General features: G+C 37.1%; 1 pseudogene; it reads right to left on the minus strand.

The window, feature by feature from the left end:
• Nucleotides 1-1,891: 1,891 nt before the first annotated feature.
• On the minus strand, nt 1,892-2,176 carry LOC119865754 (annotated as a pseudogene).
• Nucleotides 2,177-18,847: the final 16,671 nt, after the last annotated feature.

The raw sequence follows: 18,847 nt of genomic DNA on the forward strand, positions 1-18,847 counted from the left end.
AAGGGGCTCAAAGCAGTCATGACACTTATGTATTAGAATATTGGCGCAGCGGTTTGGCGCCTGCCTTTGGCCCAGGGCACGATCCTGGAGACCCGGGATCGAATCCCACGTCGGGCTCCCAGTGCATGGAGCCTGCTTCTCCCTCTGCCTGTGTCCCTGCCTCTCTCTCTCTCTCTATGTGACTATCATAAATAAATAAAATTTAAAAAAAATATTTAGAATATTGGGATAGGATACATTAGTGTTTTTATGTTTTATGAATAAAATGGAGTCCATTATGGAGCTTATAGAACTGGCTTCTAGAAACATTTTTTTTAAGATTTATTTATTCATGAGAGATGCAGAGACAGTGAGAGAGGGGTGGAAACACAGGCAGAGGGAGAAGCAGGCTCCATGCAGGGAGCCCGATGTGGGACTTGATCCCGGGACTCAAGGATCACGCCCTGGGCCTAAGGCAGGCGCTAAACCGCTGAGCCACCCAGGGATCCCCTAGAAACATTTCTTAAAAAAATATTCCTCTTCTAGTGAGGCCAGATCCTAAGAAAGCTACAATACTTTTGTTTCTTACCTTCCTATAGAATTTTTTTCACTGTTGTAAAAAAAAAAAAAAAAATGTGGTCTTTGCAATTAAGATGACCTACCAAAGTGGTTAGAAATGGCATTGTAAAATGGAAGATTATCAATATGCAATCATTTGCAGTAATATTTCTCAAATCACTCTATTTCACCCATTTTCATTGCTACTGATTTAGTGGAAACCCATAGCACTCCTGCTGTGATTTATTCTAGTGGATCCTAAATGGTTGCCTCTCCTGCTATCTTACCCTACTCTTCACCCTCCACCACAGGGCAGAGAGATTTCCCAAGGTCACAGGGGGTCAGAATACTCTCATTAACTCTCTCTAGTTGCCTTCTGAGGGAAGTGCCTAAACTGTGTTAAGAGACTAGAGGCTCTTAATTCCCCATTTCTCTTCAAATGCAAATAAACCTACTCAGCAAAGGGCCCTACAAGCTTCCACATGGCCAGGTTTCAAGCAATTTCTCCATTGACAGAGAACACATGATTCTTTATCCCTAAATTTCTGTCCACCCTACTTTGGCCTGTCTTTCGTGTGGGTAGGCCATTGCACTTACTATGTTAAGATCTCCAGACTTCTAGTCTTGAAAGACGTTATCTGGGGCTGTTAAAAAAAATATTGGTCAAAGAAGTAGTTTGAGAAACTGGTAGAGATTATGAAAGTACACTATCCTACTAGAGTCTCTGAGATATCCTCTTTTATATATAAAGTTTTGCTAGTTTAACCAATCATCTTCCAAGCACAGCTGAACTCAATACATTTTTGGAGGAAGCACCCCTCAGTGAACATGTTTCATGGGTCAACTATCTGGAAAATGTACTTTTCTTTTTCTCCTCCAATCAGATTTAGTGAACATTATAAAATTCCGTGTGCAAAGTGACCTGGACCTGCTGCCTTAAAACATGAGCCTTTCTTACTAATATTTTGATAGGTCAGTCCATTGAGTGTCAAAAAAGCAGCTTACTCTATAATTAATAGAAAAGTGCCCAATGCACACTAAATACGTGGCCTAACTTCTAGAACTTTAATAGTTCTTTTTTCTTTTTTAAATATTTTATTTATTTATTTGAGAGAGAGAGAATGAGAGAACACATAAGCGGGGGTACCAGCAGAGGGAGAGGTAGAAGCAGGCTCTGCTGAGCAGGGAGCCTGATGTGGGGCTTGATCCCCTGGGATCATGACTTGAGCTGAAGGCAGATGCTTAACTAACTGAGCCACCCAGGTGCCCCTGGAACTTTAATAGTTCTACAAGATAATTAGCACAGGTAAAATCGAGTCCCTGTGATAGGCTGCTAGAGAACTGATACAAGATGTCAAGAGGCCATTTTGTGCACTGCCACTGTGATGCCATCATGCTTATAGATCATAATGTTTCTCTTATCTGATTCTAGAAACACCACTCGAAAATCAGTGGAGTCTGAGGTTAACTTAGCAGCTTGCTAGGCTAGTACAGATACCACCCCAGCAGGTTTATCTTGTGGGGTCCCATAGCAGCCCAGATTAGGGCCTTCTGAATCTGTGCACAGGACTCCAACAATGGATCGATTCTTCACTGTGTCCTCCAAGTGCTGCTCCAAGGTCACCTCTATCTCGCCCATGGTCTGCTGAACCCTGGTTCCCACAATGCATCACATCTGTCTCCACCCCAGGCCTGAAGCACATCCCACTTACATGGAAAACTTACTTTTAAAGCTCTTTGCCTCCTGGTCCCTCTTATGCACCCTCCCATGTATATAGATATACAGATATGGATAGATATAGATCTATATATGTAGATATAGATATACATCTATATCTTTCTATGTCTGTATATCCATACATTTGGGAATATGTAAATTCTTTTGTTTTCCTTAAGGCATACACTCACACCCTTAGCAAAGTGCTCTAAGACTTTCTATGACCTTTAGCAAGTTACTGATCATTTTCAAACTAATCCAGATTCTTTTGATTATAATTTACAGAAACCAAAGTTAAATTAGTTTAAGCAAATGGAGAAGATTTCATAGCTCGAATAATTGGCAAACACAGTGGTGATGATATTCTTAGTTATAGCTCAATGCCCCTCCTCCCCCCACTCCCCAGGAGAAATTTGGCAATGTCTGAAGACATTCTTGCCACAACTGCAGGAAAGTGGGTGCTTCTGGCATCTAGTGTCATGTAGAGGTCAGCACTAGAGAGTCACCTTCCCAATGAGGAAATACTTAGTCTAAAATGTCAGGGGCACCTGGGTGGCTCAGTTGGTTGTCTGCCTTCAGCTCAGGTCATGGATCCTAGGATCCTGGGATCTAGCTTTCCATCAGGTTCCCTGCTCAGTGAGGGATCTGCTTCTCCCTCTCCCTCTCCCCCTGCTTGCACTCTCTGGCACTCTCTCTCTCTCTCTTTCTCACTCTGTTAAATAAATAAATAGAAGTCTTTTTAAAAAATTGAAAATTCTGATTATAATTAGGTCTAAACACTCAAAGTCATTAGGAATTACTTGGTATTTTTCTCTCATGTCTTCTGTCAAAGTTGGGCTTTATCTTTCTCTGAATAGCAGGAAATATGGCTACTGTCTATATCAGATCCACTTATATCTAGTTTTATGACCTGATAGAAGAAAAGTCTTCTTCATCAATCAGAAAAATACCAGGAAATTCATTGGATTGGTCCAAGTTTGATCATGTGATCATTACAAAAATCACTCCCTGTACGTATTACAATGATCCTGGCATAAGCTGTGTCCTCATCTTTGGGGTGAGGGAACTATATTAGACAAAAGCAACCTTTATCATGCTTTCTTGGAATTTACTTATTTTAAAATTAGAAACAATAATTTATATCATAAAATATTGTGAAGCTTATTTTTAATGCATCTAAAAATTCTGATAGGACATTTGAAATATGGGACATGTTTAATGGTAGATATCGTGATTGGTAGATATACCTTTAAAATATTTTTACTGTAACAAGAACACTACACATGAGATCTACCCTCTTAACACATTTTTAAGTACATGATATTGTTTACTATAGGCACGATCTTGTATAGCAGATCTTGAGAATTTACTCATTTGAGTGACTGAGATTTGATGTCCTTTGAACAATAAATTTCTGCGTCCCTCTTCCCTCAGCCCCAGTAATCACCCTTCTATTCTCTTTTCTATAAGAATGACTCTTTTAAAGACAACATATAAGTAGATGCTTATAGTATTTGTTATTCTGGGTCTGGCTTATTTTACTCAGGGTAATATCTTCCTGGTTCATCATTTTCATCAGGATATCTTTGGGTTTTAAGCCCGAATAATATTCTATGTATGTACATACCACATTTTCATCATCTATTTATCCTGCCAGTGAACATTTAGGTTGTTTCTGTATCTTGGCTATTGTGAATAATAGCTGCCATGAACATCTGAATGTGTATGTTTTTTCTAGATCCTGATTTCAGGGCTTTTTGGATATATGCCCAAGAGCAGGATTGCTGGATCATATGGTAATTCTATTTTTAATTTTTTTTTGTGGAACCTGTACACAGTTTCCCAGAGTGGCTGCACCAGTTTACATTCCCACCAAGAGTGCACAAGGGTTCCAATTTCTCCATATCCTCATCAACAGGTGTTTTATTTGGTTTTGTTTTGCTCAAAAATACCCATTCTAACATATATGAGATGATACCTCATTGTGGTTTTGATCTGCCATTTCTCCAATGATTAGTTATGTTGAGTATCTTTCCGTATACCTATTGGTCATTTGTATTTCTCCTTTGGAGAATTATCTTTTTAAATTCTTTGCCAATTTTTAATGATTATTTAATTTTTTGCTCTTGAGTTGTAGGGGTTTCCTTATATGTTTTGGATATTAATCCCTTATCAGATCTATGGTTTGCAAATATTTTCTCTCATTCTGTAGGTTACCTTTTCACTCTGTTGATTGTTTCCTTTGCTGTATAGAAGCTTTTCAGTTTAATGTAATGCCACTTGTCGAATTTTGCTTTTGTTGCTTGTGTTTTTATATCATCTTGATTGGTAGTTAATGATTATGCCAATTAAAAGACAGATAAGAAAACAATATAGATAATCAATCTCTACTGTGAAAAAAAAATCAGTATCTTATGCAGTCCAGAAATGAGAAAACCCATTATTTTGACTTCATTTTGATTTTGATTTTCAAATATCAGCAATTGGGCTTTTACATTTGCTTGCTAACAGAAACATACCACAAGCTGATAAAATATATCTGGTAGTTGTAGTATCAGGAGTCCATTTAAAGTTGTGAAATATGCATAATTTGAAATGTTTGGTGTCAAGGCAGCATTTAAATCCTCTGGCCAATTAAGTCTAATTATTGAGTGAATTGTACTACTTTTCTTCAACACCTTCAGTGTGAAGGTTAAATTAATATTCATTTTCAAATTAGAAGGTAACACTAACTGCCAGTCAAGTGTTTATTTGAGGATTTGGTTAGAAAAAACATAGAGATTAAAAATACTAACTTGAGGTGAGGCCTTTCTTTTATGAGCATTATACTTAAGTAATACAAAAAGCTTACTTCTTTAACCAGTACCATGGCAAACCTAAAACAGACATTTCTGAAACTCAGAAACACAGTCTAGTAAAAGTTTCAAGCATAGGCGAGTTGAAGGTAACTTATGGGCTTGGAAACATCCCATCAGTTGTTGGGTGACTAACATCAAATCTCACTGTTCTCTCTAGCTATATTAAAACTACATAATATTTCTCTTGTTTGACATGAGCTTTTGTGGGAGCTAGAGAACATAAGCAGATAGATAAACACCTGGCTGTAGAGATTTGCACAGGGGGAAAAAACCTTATAATGACAGTCAGCAAAGAAAACCATCTTGTTGGGTATAAAAATCACCAAGTTAAATACACAGAGGGAACAATATATGAGTAATATTCCAAGCTTCTGTCCACTGTGCTGCAGAAATACTTATACTGAACTCAAATTCTGCTCACTGGGGAATAGATGAAGTTTGAGAGGCTGTGCAGTATGGCCAGTATTAACCACATTTTCTGATCATCATGAAATAGAGAATAGGCTCAATTTTATACTCTACTATATATTTAGTGAAGGGATGCAACAAATTATAAAGAACAATGCAATAGTGCTTACGGACTCTATCATCCTACCTCATTACCCACATGGATATATAATCACTCTGGGTTGCCCTCTCCAACTGCACCCTCTCCTTGTCCTTGCCCTTGATTTAACATAGTGTTTCCAAAATTTATTAATCTTAATATATGTAGCTTTAATTCAAACAACCTGTGACTTTTTTTTAAGGAAAGAGTCATTAATATCTCTGTACCAGCTATCTATATACCAATCTGTGCTAAGCCATTTTACTTTTGTCTAGTTTGTATAAACTTACAATAAGCTTGAGAGATTGATATTATCTTTCCTATTTCCTTGCACATTTGGAAAAAATGAGTCTTATAGAATATAAACAACTTGTTAAGTTCATACACATAATACCAAACAACGTATCAAGTGCAAATATTCAAGAACATACTCAACTTTGGAAGATAAATATGTGCTGTTCTGTTAGTTATAAAATGGACCATTTAAATATTTCTATTTTTCTAGGAAACAGAAGAAATGATTTCATATAGTTGAATATTAGGAATTTCCATTTCACACACTGAAGTTTTCAGGTATAAAGAATCAGACAGACTGTATTGTTGTATGTTGCATATAAGAACCCCATCACAGCAATCTTATTCACAAAGTAAATTGGAAAATAGAGGATATTACTTGACTATTCTACCCTATGAAATATTCGAATTGGTTGTCTACATGTAAGTTAATGACCCAATGTATTCAAGCCCATAATAAGGAGCATCATTCACCATTGAAAAATCTGCTTTAGTTAACACAAAAGAACATAATATAATAACTATTCCCACCCCCAAATACTGCCCATTGATACATTTTGGTGGTGACTTCCTGCATTTATAATACTCACCTTTTAACAATTCACATGTCCAAATTGTGTATGATAAAATGTTTTAAAATCAGTAACGCCAGTTTAAGAAATGACCACTGTGACAGCAAAATAAATGATTAATTCCTCAAAGCATAAATTTAAGAGATTGTAATGAAATTTTGTTTTGGTTGTGTTGATGTTCTCTTCCTACTCTTCCCCTCTTCTTCCTTACAAAAAGGAATTTTCAGGGATTCCTGGGTGGCTCAGTGGTTGAGCATCTGCCTTTGGCTCAGGGCATGATCTTAGAGTCCTGGGATCAAGTCCCGCATTGAACTTCCTGCATGGAGCCTGCTTCTCCCTCTGCCTGTGTCTCTGCCTCTCTCTCTATGTCTCTCATGAATAAATAAATAAAATCTTAAAAAAAAAAAAAACCACAACAACACCAAAAAGGAATTTTCAGGGTGGGATTTGAATACATATGCCTATCAAGCCATGTATTAATAAATGGTCCACTTCTGACACCATATAGGCAGTTCACAGCTACCTGCTTAATTTTCACCAGGTCCTCTGTAAATTATCCATCCCCTTTCTAGGTCAAATAAAATGTATTTTTAAAGTATATATGAAATAACCTTCCTTCATAAAGAAAATTTTAAAACATTGATTTTTTTTTTTTTTTTTTTTTTTTGCATTCAGGTCAATACTTGCTCTTTTTTCTGAAGGAAATTCTTTAAAAAGTCACAGCAATAAGGAGAAAGAGGCCTCCAGTTAGTTTTCCTATAATGAAACTATACTTAGCCCACTGTAATCTTCAAACAACATTCCCACTATCAGGATCATAATCCAGGGTGCTAAATGTAAATCAAATGATGAATACTAAGATAGCTGGAGTCCTTTTATATCCCTTTGTTCAGTCACCTTCCCTAATTCTTTGTGCCTGAAATTCTATCATTTAATATTCTTACTTTCATTCAAAGAATAGGTTGTAACTGGCAGCCTCTGGACCTCAAATCTTGGCAAAAAATAGAAAAGTTTTTAGCAAAGTGACTAAGCATATTAAGGCTTCTGCACAGGGGGACTAAATTATAAGTGTACTTGTTTTGACTAGAAGTATATTATATCAAAGTAGAGTCACGTTTCTAAACCTTGGCACTATATATTATGAACCAGATACTTTTTTATCTTGGGAGTCTGTTCTGTACCTCGGAGGATGTTAGGAGCATCCCTGGCCTCTACCCACTAGCTATCCTTAGCAATCCCACATACCCCTTGGTAAGCTAGAACAAAAACTCTTTCCAGACATTGCCAAATGTCTGCTGGGAGACACATCACTCCTGGAGGGCAGATCATCCTGCGAATCACTGATGCAGTCTTGAAAAGAAAGAAGGACGGACTGGAAACACTACCTCACTAGAACAATAGTGTCTGGTGGGCAAGGGATTTTTCTGTTTTGTTTAGACCATATCCCTGGCACTTAAACAGTGCCTGCTATTTAGCAAATAATCAGGAAATATATGTGACATGAATGAATAATTAAAGCATCCAACACCATTCATAAAGGAGAATACTACCCAGCTGTTTCAAAGTGAGGGTTTTAATATGCTTATTAATGTGGTTGAGTGTTCATGAAATATTAAGTGAGAAAAGCCAATTACAAGGTATATCTAATTTATTCCCATTCTATGACATGAAAAATATATATCTTGAAGTACATGCAAAAATTGTGGCCGTACTGGGTGGCAGGATTGCAGACTATTTTAATTTTCCTCTTCTGCATAATTATACTTTATTATATGCAATGTTTTTATAATACAAAGTTTGGTGGTTAGTTTACAGAAGACATAATAAAGAGCAGAGTATGCCAAACACATCACAGAAAGTCCTTTAGTAATTCTAAATTCTGCATGACAAGATTTCTGAAAACTAAGACACACTAGGTAGGTGTCTGACCTGAGGGGAATAAACTGTTCTCTGAGAAAACTGCTCTAGATATTGCTTATTTCTAAAAATCAGTATCTATATGCCCAGTATTGTCCTGGATACCATGGAGACCCAGGAAAAAGTTCAGAATGTAGTTGGGGAAATAAGACCTAGAGACAGGATGCCATCAAAACAAAATGAAACAATATATAATGAGATGTTAAATTGTGTGTTGTGAACCCTGCTTTAGGATTTCATGGAGTAGAGGTAACAAAGGGTTAGTGCTCTGGAGAAGATGGGACTTCAGTTGAATTATCAAGAATGAGTAGACTCAGATAAAAGGAGAATGGGAAAGAGTATCCCAGGGTGGGGAGAAGAGGCAAATACTTTGCATAAGGACACAAAGAGAAAAGGTGAGTACAGGTAGAAGGCATCAAAGATGCTGATCTCATTGGAACAGAGAGATAAGGACCACCTACCAACAGAGATACAACTGGCATCTTGGGAGGGACAATCCTCTGTTGAGAAATGTTCCAGACATTACCAGGACTTTGCATACCTTTGGCCCCTAGCACCAGTGGCAGAAGCATCCTTTCTGAGCAAAGGCAACTGAACACAGGCCAGAGACACCCTTTGAAACATTTGGGCCCCAGCAATTTTTACCCATTTATTCTGTTTCTCCATGAACCTGAAAAATGCTCAGCCATTATAACGAGGAACTATGTACATCTTCTCAAGTGCTCCCTAGAGGGTGATGCTGCCCCACTTGAGAACTGCCAAGGGTCCACAGTCTGTCTTCAGATGTTTGGGGCTATGTGTTTCCTCCACTTCCTACCCAATTTCACCTGCATTCTATAAAAGTTGTGAACCTTATTGTGGGAGAGCAGACTCTTGACTCAAATACACAAGATTGGAATTGAGGCTGCCCCATTTGCTGGCCCTGTGATTTCAGGCAAATTACCAATTCTCTATTTTCTCATATGTAAGGCAGGGCTAATATGAGTGACTGTGTTATGGTTGTAATGTGTTCCCCCAAAAAGGTGTGAAGTCCTAATCTTCCGAAGTGACCTCTGAGCTGAGACCCGGTGAGAAGAAATCAGCAATGCTAAGGTCAGGAAGCCATGTATAGCAGGCAGGGGGACAGTTAGTGTCAGGAGGGAAAGAGCTGGGCACTTAAGAGGACAGATAGAAGTCCCCTGTGAGTTGTGTCCAGGGAGTACCTGATGGGTAGAATGTAACTAATTCAGAGTTAGCGAGGAGTCAGATTATGGAAGACCTGGTGGGGAGCGAGGCACATTTGACATAGACTGGATTTAGTTCTTCATACAATGAAAGGCATTTGTTTTTTTTTTGTTGTTGTTGTTTGTTTTAATAATAAATTTATTTTTTATTGGTGTTCGATTTGCCAAAATACAGAATAACACCCAGTGCTCATCCCGTCAAGTGCCCCCCTCAGTGCCCGTCACCCATTCACCCCCACCCCCCCCGCAATGAAAGACATTTGGATGGTTTTCAGGTGAAGGAAAGGAAAATAAGAGTGCTTAAGGAGAGGAAATCAAGATTCCAAGGAAAGGACTCCTTTCTAGGGAGATTTAACCTTATAAATTGTTATAAATAATTTGTCAAACAGTTCAGTTGCCTGCATGGGTCTAACATACGTCGTTGGTGGAAGTTGTAAAGCACAGTGGCTAAGACCTAAAGATCGGAATCTGAGGACCAGGTGTTAACCTCAGCTCTGTCATGTAACAGAGCATGGCCTTGAGCAAGTTACTCATGTTTAGGCTTCAGTTTCTTAGTCTCTAAAATAAGACTTTCCTAAGATATGCCACTACCTCATAGTCTCAAACCTAACAAACACATTAAATGTTTGTGATTTTTTTAAACTCCCACCATTGTCATCAACCTATAGAATCTATCATGGCAGAGAGATCTGCACATAGTATTTGCAAATCTAGGTTCTTTGGGGGGATGATAGGGAGCATATTTAACATTCATCTCTGTCTTTTTCCAGTGCCAGACCAAATGTTTTGCACATAGTAGGCCATCAATAAATATGTGTTAAATTGATTAAAGAAGCAGTACGTAATTGATGAGTTACTCAGCTGAACCATTTACCTGCTAATTTCCAGTGATGGGTGTCCTTTCATACTTATTCTCAACTTGATGACAATATTTAAAGGTCTTTTGAATTAAACTATTATTTTTGGCATCAACTTTGGACATTCTTTGAATGAGAAGCCTTATGGTGAAAGAGAGGCTATAGTTTGTTGTGTATAGATTTCGTATCTATCTGAGTGAGATGATGTATTTTTGATAGAATGCATCTACTTCTGTAAAGCCATGGCTGAGTTGTGTAAAGCATCCATACATATTTCATGTTATCTACAAGCCAAGGCTTAGAAATGAAAAATGAAGGTTGTACTGTCAAATTCAGAATTTGGGTAGACATTTTGATACAAAATCTGTCTCCAAAGAGAATTAATGTACCCAGAGTGAGGTAGACATAGCAACAGTTCAGAGGTATCTTTGGAAAGAAAGTCCATAACTCAACAATGTCTTACACATAGTAGGTACCCATTAAAAGAACCTGGTGACACAGATAATAAACAATAGTATTATATAGTGTTAAAGCAAGTATGTTTGGGAATAAGATAATTTAAATTCAGACTATTCCTTTTCCAAGCTGTGTTTCCTTGAGCAAGTTATTTATTCTGAGTGAAATCTCAGGGTTCACATACATCTCCACAAAGACTTCTCTTGTGGGGCTGTTAGTGTTGCTTGAGAGAATGTGTGTAACACAGAGTAAGTATTTCACCATACATTACGTGTTCATTCCATCATTATTATCATTGTTATTTTTTTAAAAGATTCATTTATTTTAGAGTGGGGTAGGGGAGGGACAGAGAAGAGAGAATCTTCAAGCAGACTCCCCGCCAAGTGTGGAGCCCTACCCGGCGCTTGATCACAGGACTGTAAGATCATGACCTAAGCCCAAATCAAGAGTTGACACTTGACTAAGCCACCCAGGTGCCCCAATTATTGTTATTTTATTATTAAATGTTCACCAATTCAATGATAAACATTATATTCCACACAGAAGAGTGGGTAAGAGATTCCCAATTCAACTATAACAGAATGAGTGATTTATATCCCCCTTCCCCACCAAAAAGAACCATACAATTGGATAAAATATGTGAAGGCTTTAATTCAATTCAACCATTCACAGAAAAGGAAAAATCATATAATCATCACAAGAGATGAAGAAAAGATGGAACAAAATCAGAGACTTCTTCAATCTGTAAAATTTTCTGATGCAAATCTATAAAAAACACACAGGTACCATTTTATTTGAAAGATACCTCTTGAAGATCTGTCATGAAAGACAAACAAGTTTTCCTTAAGATTGAGAATACCTAATTTTATTCAGTATGGTACCAGAGGCACCAACCAGTGTAATAACACCAAAATCAATAAACACACATGCAAATATATGAAAAAAATTAATAAAGGAAAGAAAAAACTATAAATATTAAATAAGTAAAAGTATCTTTTTTAAAAAAGGATTTTATTATTTTATTTGAGAGAGAAAGAGAGGGTGCACAAGAGTGGTGGGGAGGGAGACAAGCAGACTCCCTCCTAAGTGTGGAGCCAATGATAGGGCTTGATCCCAGGACCCTGAGATCATGACCTGAGCTGAAGTCAGGCACCCAAAAGTATTTTTATTTACAGATTAGGTGATTGTTTATGTAGATTTTTCTAAGACTACTAAATCTAATAAGGGGATTTAACAAGGTTACAAGAACCAATCTCAATATATGAAAAGAAATTGTATTTCTTGCCAAAAGTGGGAGTTTATTTTTTAAATATCAATTACAGTAGCATCAATATGCATAAAATAATTAGTAATAAGTTTTATGAAAGATGTGCAAGACCACCCTACTGAAAACAAAGTATTGCTAAGAATAGAATTAAGAGGATTAAGTAGATATAACTATATGTTTTGTAAATCTCTGTATTGTTAACTGTCGAATTTATAGAATCAATGCAACCTTAATCATAATCTCAGTGAAGTTTTTTTTTTTTTGGTTGTTAATTTGATGGATTCTATAGATTTATATAGAAATGCAGAAGATCTAGACCTTAACTGAGGCGGAAACAATATTAAAAAAAAAATAGCAGGGGCACCTGGGTAGCTCAGTTTGGTTAAGCATCTGACTTTGTCTCAGGTTATGATCTCAGAGTCCTGGGATTGAGTCCTAGGTCCAGCCCCAGGTGGAGCCCCTGGATGGTGCTCTACATTCAGTGGGGAAGTCTACTTGTCTCCCTGCCGCTCCCCCACTCACTCTCATGCTCACTTTCAAGTAAATAAAATCTTTAAAAAAATTAGCGAAGACTTTCCTATACCTGATTTTAAGACTTGCCAAAGTTTTATAGTAATCAAGCTAGTGTGGCATTGGCACAAAAATAAATAAATGGATCTAAATACAGAATCCAGAAATAGACACATATGTGTATAAGCAATTGATTATTTTTGCAAAGTTATCAAAACATTTCAATGCGGAAAAGAAAGTTTGTTCAACAAATTATGCTGGAACAATTGGAAATAACCTACAGAATAAAATATGAATCTCGATGCCTTCACTCCCAATGAAAAATTTAAATCAAGATAGACCTAAATATGGGAACTAAAGCTATAATATTTTTTAAATATAACAAAATACCTTTATAACTTTGGGTTAGGCAAAGATTTCTTAGGACACAGAAACACTAAGCGTACAAGCAAAAGTTGGATGAATTTGACTTTCATTCATTAGAAATTCTTAAGAAAAATAAACATTCATGCCATGAATTTTTAAAAGTGGTATATCCATTCAATGGATACTACTTAGCAATAAAAGGGGCAAAGTAATATATGTTACATGGATATATCCCCCCAAATTGAGTGTTGAATGAAAAATGCCAGATCAAGGTGCAAATATACAGATAATTCCAGTATATGAAGTACTGCAATAGTTGAAAATTAGTCTAATTTTATAAAAATTAAAACAAGGGCTACTTCTGAATTAGTGGTCAGGAATAGTAGCCTGAATTAGACTGGAAAGGCACAAAAGAATCCTTCAGGAAGTCAAAAATGCTCTGTATCTCTATAGAGATATGTACTACATAGTTTATGTATTTGTCAAATTTTTCTGAATTTGTGGTGTGTGAGTTATGGTAAGAAATATATATTTGGGCTTTGTCCTGCTTCTGGCACAGAGCTCCTAAAATACTTGGAGTGTCCAGGGTGGTGAGAGCAATAAAGATGTCTTCTGTTATGTTAATGATGGCTTTTGGACTGCACCTGAGAACAGAAGCTGGTTGCCAGGGGAACCAACTCTGTGAATAGAGGGTTGGAAACATTTTGTCCCACCTCCAGACCTCTGTGGAGGAAGGAGGGGAGAGAGGTTGAAAAGTCACCACTGACCACTGAGTTAATCAATCATGCCTATGCAATGAAGCCTCCATAAAAAATTCAAAAGGACGGGGGCCAGAGGGTTTCCATGATGGTGAACACTTGGAGATCTGGGGAGAGTGGCCAGCATGGACAGAGCCTGGAAGCTCTGTGATCTTTCCCATTACTTTGCTTTCTATATCTTTTTCATCTGGCTTTTCTGGATTATATCGTTTTATTATAAACTGGTAATATAGTGAGTAAAATGTTCCTTTGAGTTCCATGAACTGCTCTACCAAAGTAATCAAATCCCAGGTAGGGTCATTGGCACATCTGATCTATAGCTGGTTGGTCAGAAACATGAGGTGATAATCTGGATTTACAACTGGTGTCTGAAGTGGAGAAGAATGGGGAGTGTCAGTTTTACAAGACTGAGTTCTTAACCCCGGGGATCTGATGCTATCTCTAGGTAGGTAATATTAGAATTGAATTGAATTGAATTGAATTGAATTGAATTGAATTGAATTGAATGACACCCTGCTGGTGTCCAAATAATTGTTGGAGGTGGGGGAAAACTTCCTCACACCAACATGTTGGAATTGGGTTCAGAACCTCTTAGAATTATACAGTAAAATTTGTGTGTTTCACTGTGTATAAATATGCATCTAAAAAAATGGATGGAAAAGTATTATACTTAAGACATTATTATTTAGATGTTATCATTTAATTCCAAATAAGACATTTTATAGACCATCCTAAAATTTAATAGCATTATCTGTACAAAGGATGAGAGTTATGTTTACATTTTATAGTTACTCCTGGATTTCAGATGTCTTTAGAATTGACGTATTGTTAAAAGGCCAAAGTTCACACCTGAGGTCAGTTATTATTCCCTTTGTCTTTGGTATGAAAATAAAGAACAGCCTGCTGTGGATATTCATTGCTTTTATCCTGCGTTACTATGTTCTCTAGGAAAAGCTAAGTGTAAATATTGCTAGAATGATGGATTTAATAGAAACGTTAATAGACATAACAAACATTTTATATAAGTGTTTACTCAGGAGGATGTACGTGAGAAAGAGTTCTTTCACCTAAATGAATTTTCACGATAATATAAAGTTTACCCTTAAATGTGCCAGAATTTGCTTTTTTATTAACTTGTGCTTAGAACAATCACACTAAGTGCCAGGCAATAACCACCGCTTTGCCCAGGGACCCTGTGGATTTTCAACATTAGCCACACCCACAACTCTTGCCATTTGTGCAAATGAGGAAACTGGCACCATAAGCACTAGGCTGTACAGAGACTGAGTTTATGACTTAGACTATTCTCAGTACCTACTTACTATACATGTAAGTGGCTAGTTACTCCAAACTAAATAAGCTCATCAAATTTAGGAGTGTTTAAATATAGATGTAGATCATTGTTTTCCAAGGCCCGTGGGCATGGGAATGAAGAAGGGATGTGTTCTCCCCTTTTGAAAAACAGAGGGTTTAGTTTATAAAACCAGAAGAGTCTGTGTTTTTACTCTTGAAGAGACTGTTCACAACTACCATATCATTGGGGCAAAAACTTTCTTATGATGCCAGATTCCTTTGCTTCACCCTCTTGGAACTTAAATAAATGAGTACATTTAATACTCAAAATTGAAACTTCGAAAGATGGTCTAGAGAAGCCCTAGTGTTTTCTTCCAGCCCCTTATTAAAACATCTATACCTAAGTCTAAACTCAGAGAAGTTATGTTTACTGCACGAAAATCTTAGCCACTGTGTGACCCTTTCCCTTAGGTTGCTTTCTTCCAAAAAGAGGAGTTCACCATTGTTTCCTCTGAATTCAACATCTAAAGTGACAAAGATGATGTTTTTCTTTATAAAGCCAACGCTTGCCAGTTTGTTGGTTTCCTGGATTCAATTTAGGACCCTAAGCAACTCTTTATGGCATTCCCAAGAGGATGGAACCCTGTTTGTTTGTTTTTTTCCGCCAAATGATGACAGGAAAATTCTCCTTTTGAAATGCCAAAAAAGGCAGAATTAATAAAATAGCACCATAGTTAACTAACTCATAAGAAAGGAAAGAAAAGAAAAGCAACAATCATTAATCATTGAGCATTTCACAAACATTACCTCATTTATCCTGCACTGGGACCAGGAATACTCAGTTCACAGACCACTGTGGCTCAGTGGGTGATATCATCAGCACAAAGTCACTCAGATGATGCTAAGAGGCAAAATTAGGATTTGAATTGATGTCATTTTGACTCCCCATGTCCTGTGTTAGTATAATTAACCATTTAAAATATTTTATCAAACTCACCTGATTCCTTTTCTCTCATAAACTTAAGAATTATTCGCTATTAACCTGTTGACCTTTTATTCTTCCTTACAGAGTATTATTTTTAAACATGGAAAGGAGAAGAAAACACACTCAGGAGTCAAAGTTGTTAAGTCTAGTTAACCCTATGATTTGTTTTCCTCCACAGCTTTGTCTTTGTAACTTCCATTCGATGACTTGAAAAATCCTACTGATAAACTAGAAGCTGTTAAGAGTGGAATTCAATATTGAACTCTAGTTTTTTACTTCGGTTTGTTGGACATCAAGATCCTAGTGTAGTCCCTAATTTCCTTCTATCTGCTTTCTGTGGGTGACCTCATTCATGTGCATGGACTCTGTTATTAGTACACACTGCTTGCTTTCAAATCTCACCCCCAGCCCATTTGTCTTCTTGGGCTTCTTCCAACCATTTCTTCTGATTAGAAATGCTATTAGTGTCTAGAATTCAGTAAGTCCAGAAATGAACTCAGTCACCTTTCTGCAAAATTAGTGTTACAAATTTGGTAAAGAAAGAATAAAAGGACAATAGGGGAGCAGGGAGGGAGAGAAGGAAGGGAAAGGAAGGGAAGGGAAGGAAAGGGAAGAGGGAAGGAAGGACCAGTTTCACACTCCATGTTCCTCCTTTCAGCATAGGGCACCATTGGCCATCCTGTGGCCAACCAGACACCAGAGCACTACATTTGACTCCCTTTTGTTCTATGTAGCCAATTAATCACCAAGACCCACTAACTTTACATATTATAAATATTTATCTTTTTCCCCATCGTTTTTGCCACAAATGTATAGTTTCTGGCATCTATGTTCAAGATAATTATCTCTGACTATTCCTTTATATCTGGAATATTATTTCCTTACCATATACTACTACTTCTTCTCTCTTTCTCTCTCTTTTTTAAAGATTTCATTTATTTATTCATGAGAGACACACAGAGAGGCAGAGACATAGCCAGAGGGAGAAGCAGGCTCCCCGAGGGGAACCCGATGTGGGTCTCAATCCTGGGATCAGGGATCACACCCTGAGACAAAGGCAGATGCTCAACCACTGAATCACCCAGGCATCCCCTACTTCCTCTTAAAGGTCTCAGTATAGATATTCCTTCCTCCTAGAAATGGTTATGAACCCCTAATTTGGGTAAGATACCCTTCCTCAGTGATACTGTGATACTGCATGGTTTTCCATCTTCATTTATCGTATTCTACAGGACATTGCAATTGCCATTTACATGCCTGTCGTGAATACCATGAGGGTGGGCATGCCACCTTCCTTGTATTCTTCTGCATAATATCCATTACAAAGTAAGTTCATAAGTATTTATTGAATTTGCTAAATGAATGGACTTCTTCCATTTTCTAACTGCACAACAGTTCACAGCCAAATATGATCCATACCATGTCCAGTTACTAGTGGAGAATATAAAGAAAATAAATCCCTTAATCCTAAAGTTGGTAGGTTGGGAGGGGGGAGACAAAGGTGGGACATCTTCTCCCCACCCCCAACCACTTGTTTTTGTTCCAGATTTCTGGACTCGTCATGAGATACTAGCCATAGTCATAATTTTGATTAGATTTTTCTCTCATTCACACTGGTGAATCACTCTGACTGTGGATTTTCCCAAACTTAATAAAATTACTATATCTCATACCATTATGATGCAGATTATCACAGTCTCAAGGCTCAGAGATTACTAAAGAATTATAATTTGAAGAGCTATGATTTATCAGTTATATCAGTTTTACTTAAACAAACAAGAGAAACATGTACGATTCCACTTAAATTAATTTACAATTCCAAAGAAATTTCCACAGATATGTGTGAAGAACAGTCATAATCATTTAATTAGGCTTCCAGTATATTAAAACCACTGTTAATGTTTGCTTGAATCATTTTCTCTTCTTGAATTGCCAGTGGTGATACAAACACAGTACCACATTATATTTGAAAGTGCAGAGAGAATTTTCCTTCAATGGTCCCAGTAGTGAATTAAACTGCCAAAAAAGTACAATAAGTACTTCTGAGTTATAGCAACATTTTCTGAGCTAATTTTCAAGATATTAAGTTTCTACAAATCTTTTTTTTTCTGAAACAAAGGAAAATGAAAAGAATAGAATTGGCTCAGAACTGTTACAAAATATGATTTGATCAAGAATAGGAAAATTTTAAATGCAAAAAAGATTGCCCTACAGTAGTCTCCACACTTTCTGAAAAGATAAGTGCTGAGAAAAGACTACAGTAATTTTTCTAAGCACATCTCCTGGTTTTCTGTTAGTTGAATAGACAAAAAAAAAAAAAAGAAAAAAAAAAAAAGGACCTGGAAAAACAAACCAGCTTTTCCTTTCTTCTCTACTGTCCCCAAGGCCACTTTAATCCTATATGTGTTAAGAATAATCCCCCAAACGGGTGAGAATTTTCCAAGGAGAAATCTTATTTTAATTTTCTTCATTCAAAGTCTACCTCCTCCATGTCATCTGAATTCTAATCCTACAAAATTATTTTGTCTTTCCTAGTAACAGCACACTGGTGATTTTGATAACCAATGATCCTTCTTTCCTCCCTCCCTCCCTCCCTCCCTCCCTCCCTCCCTCCCTCCTTCCCACCCTCCCTCTTTCCATCCATCCATCCATCCATCCATCCAATAATCCATCCATCCATGCACCTGTCT

The sequence above is a fragment of the Canis lupus genome, chromosome 24, assembly GCF_011100685.1.
Source record: "Canis lupus familiaris isolate Mischka breed German Shepherd chromosome 24, alternate assembly UU_Cfam_GSD_1.0, whole genome shotgun sequence".
NCBI lineage: Eukaryota > Metazoa > Chordata > Mammalia > Carnivora > Canidae > Canis > Canis lupus.